Source organism: Echiichthys vipera (assembly GCF_963691815.1).
Source record: "Echiichthys vipera genome assembly, chromosome: 4".
Lineage (NCBI taxonomy): Eukaryota > Metazoa > Chordata > Actinopteri > Perciformes > Trachinidae > Echiichthys > Echiichthys vipera.
In genome coordinates, this window is record NC_139829.1 from 32,609,118 (window position 1) to 32,613,148 (window position 4,031).

Below are 4,031 nucleotides of genomic sequence, written 5' to 3' on the forward strand. Positions count from 1 at the left end.
CTCCATGCAGGACTTCATTTAGGGGCTCCATAAAGGCAGAATACTCTAAACTGCTGTGCGGTGCATATGCACAAACAACCGGCAGAGGAGTTTTCCCCCCTACCATCCGTAGGCGTAAGGAAGCGACCCTCTCGTCCGCCGGGGTAAACTCCAACACGGGGGTTTCTCAGCCGGGGATTTCTGATATGAGCATCTTATTTTAAGTGTTGTTATGACATGAATGTGTTTTGTTTGTATCTTTCTTTGACAACAGTTGACAGGAGGTTTTATATGGAACTGTACTTTGACTTTCACGGTGCTGTGTCGGACTGTGTTGGATTGGCGTCTACAGGCCTGTCACCGAACAAGTTCTTTTAAATATAGTTTCAAGTATCAAGTTCAAGTTTTCTGCTTGAATCTCAACAGTACATTTACATGGACGGTCAAATCCCATTTATGAGGCTTATCTCAGTTATGATCATATAACGTATACACTGAGAAATCAGAGCAACAGTCTTTGACATACAGCCCTAAAAGCGCAGATTAAACACATCGTTCCTCTACTGTACCTTCTTTCTCTTCACCGACACACACACACTCGCACACACACTCCTGAAAGAAGCTACGCTATAACGTCCTCTGCACCGCTGCCAGTCTGTTACTCTCACACATCGAGTAGGACAGACGTTTGAAGATCCAACCTGGCATTCAGTAGCCCAGAGGTCCAAGGTTACAATAAAAAATAAATCCACCCCCGTCAGTGTTGTCATGGAGATATGGCCTAAAAATACAGACACAAATGTTTTTTTGTACCAGGCCTCAAATGGGTTTAATCATGCCGTGCATAATTAAACCCATTTAACGGCCTGTTTAACATGGAGGTCAATGAGAAACTGCTCTAATATGCAAACTACTCCTAGTGGACACTCGGAGAATGGCACTTTTTAGCACTTCTGTCCGGGCCTGGTTCATACAGAAGTGAAACAAATTTCACCTTTCGTTCTTTATTTGCGTGAAGTTGACCTTTGTTCATCCTATACAAACTGTATGTTATCTGTAAGCTGGCTGCCAATGGATGCACCGCCCATGTGCTTGTGTGTTAGGGTGCACTCACACTGTCCTTCCGCACCGCGCCAAAACCGTTTTTTCGGGTCAAGCCTAGTGCGTTTGACCAGTGTGAGTGCAACCGTTCTGCGCATAACTGCGGTCAGCTGGCCGTCCACGGCCCGTTTGGGAGAGGTGGGATTTTGTAGAGCGCGTTTGCACACGTGTACGATCAGAAGCACGAGGCCTACGACGGTTCTGGCGTAATTTATGTGCGCCTGTTCAGACATAGAAAATAGAAGGAGGGACCATGCGCGGACATTTAAAACAATGGCGGCGAAAGGTTCACGTTGGTGTGATGCGGAGGTGGAGTGTTTACTGCAGATTTGGTCGATGAAAAGATTCAAAAACAGTCGACAAGACGCACAAAAACTCCGAGATCTATGGAAAGATTTGGAAACAAAGCCACGCATCGCCATGACGTCATCAATGCGTGTGACGTGTTACGGCGTGATGACGTATAGGCAGCAAGAAGCACTCGCCGAGGCCCAGGTAGTGTGAGTACAAACGGGCCTGGAGGGGGGGACAAGGACCCTAAAGCACGGGGCACGGGACGGACGCACAGCGTGAGAGCGCCCTTAGTGTTTAGCTCAGCAAATGTGTTTTCATAGACTTTGTATGCATCCTGCCACCTCTAAAATGTGCCTTCTGTAATGTGTGAACATTCTCAAGTCAGAATAACCAAAGGTTTTCCTTTGTGCCCACATCGTATGAAGACAATATAACAAACAGCTTCATCTAAAATCTCATACGAGCCATAACAAAAAAGGATTAACCCGAGCAAAACAATAACGTAGGACTGCATGTGTGTAGCTTAGGGGAGTATGGAGTGACACGCTCCTGCTCCGTGGCCTTGAACAGCTCCCTCCCATGATAAAACAACTTTATAGCTGTGATATACCACGCTGCTGTGGAAGGTGTATAGGGCTGTAAAATGCAATGCTCACGGGGCAGAGGAGTGTAATGAAAAGCACCTGTGAATATATGGGCTGTGTAAATGGGAATTCAGGAGCGAGCACACTGGAATAAGACTAGGGAAGAGTTCACTCCTGCAAACATACAGCATGCAGTCGTGTTCACAAATTATTGGGGTTAAATGACACATTAGAGTTTGTGTTACGCCTGGTGAAACCTGCACTAACACGAATCATAATACAATGGTTATAACCACTTGAACAGTATCACACTTTTAAATATAGAACATAGACTGTATAAAAAATGAACGTAGCATATCAGCCAGGGTTTGAATATATGGTATATGACGTCGGGGGGAGGGGCGTACGTCCATCTGGCTGACGTTTACCTCCAAGGAGAAGTGAGGGTCATCGGCTAGCTGTCACTCAAGAGGCCACGCCCCTAATTATTCATAAACCTCCAATAAAATAAAAACTAGCCTGGTACAAAAACAATCACCCCCCTCAGTGTTGTCATGGAGATCTGAGCTAAACACACAGACTAGAATGTTCTTTTGTCCTTAAACAGGTTTAATGATGCTGTGTAAACGGCCTGTTTAACATGGGGCTCAATGAGAAACTGCTCTGTTATGAAACCTGCCCCTAGTGGACACTCAGAGAACTGCCGTTTTTGGCACTTCCTGATTGGATCAAACAGGAAGTAGCTGTGGTGGGGGCTTTGTAAAGAAGCGAGCGGGTAAAGAACAATAAGCTGTCTCTGGAGCTCTCCTAAGTTAATAATATTGGTACAGTAGTAATATTGGTTTATATTGCAGTTGCGGGCGGTACTAGCACTGTCGCCTGGCAGAGAGAGGGTTACTGGTTTGAATCCCGGCTGGGGCCCTTCTGTGTGGAGTTTGCATGTTCTCCCCGTGTCTGCGTGGGTTTTCTCCGGGTTCTCCGGTTTCCTCCCACAGTCCAAAGACGTGCAGGTGTTCGGTTCATTGATGACTCTAAATCACCCGTAGGTGTGAATGGTTGTCTGTCTCTGTTCGTCTCTATGTGTCCTGTGATAGACTGGCGTCCTGTCCAGGGTGGACCCCGCCTCACGCCCGATGTCAGCTGGGATCGGCTCCAGCCCCCCCGCGACCCCGATAGGGACAAGCGGTTACAGATGGATGGATTGCAGTTGCTTTAGACATCCCATGACTGCATGAGGAGCAGATCTGGGTTGACTATACACTGCATTGAGGTAACAATAGGAACAATAAGGTGTCTCGCTGCTGTGCGTTTTAGCAAATATAAGTATTAACCAGTCGATTTCATGTCACTTTAGGTTGCACAGTCACTGTTGTTTAGCCTGCATGATAAAGTACTTTAGTTATGTGGACTTACACGACCACCCTACAGGTGAATGGGCTTGTAAATGTTTTTGTAGTACTGCGTGTGCAAGTTCATTTGTGTGAGTTTGGGTGTTCACCACGGGCGTGGGTTCTCCAGCTTCCCCCCACCATCCAAAGACATGATAGTGTTGAGTATCAACTCTTAAATGCCCGTAGGTGTGAATGTGAGCGTGAATGGTCGTCTGTCTCCGTGTGTCAGCCCTGTGATTGTCCGGCAACCTGTCCAGAGTGCACCCACCAGCCCCCCCCACCCTGTCCAAGATAAGAGGTTACAGATAATGGCTAATGGCTCATTATGGTTTGACGTATTCTTTGCATTTGCGTTCTAAGTTTAATAATAATTTCTCTTTTACTGACAAAATATCAATGCAAGAAAAGCTCTTAAGTGCAATGCCCTGTACTACGTTTCTCTACCCACTTTAGATTTATAGCGGAGAGCTTCCGATTACAAATTATGGGCCACGCCATTTATCTTGAGCAAAAGAAGAAAGTGGCTCAACATCATAGTAAAGCATGTTACCGCCGCACTGCAATCGTTCCATCTGCACATTAAAGATACCTTTATATTTGGGTTTATTGCAATTCCGACCTTGCTCAAGGAGACAATGCGCAATCCAATCTTCATAAGTCAGCTGCTAAGGGGGGAACATGG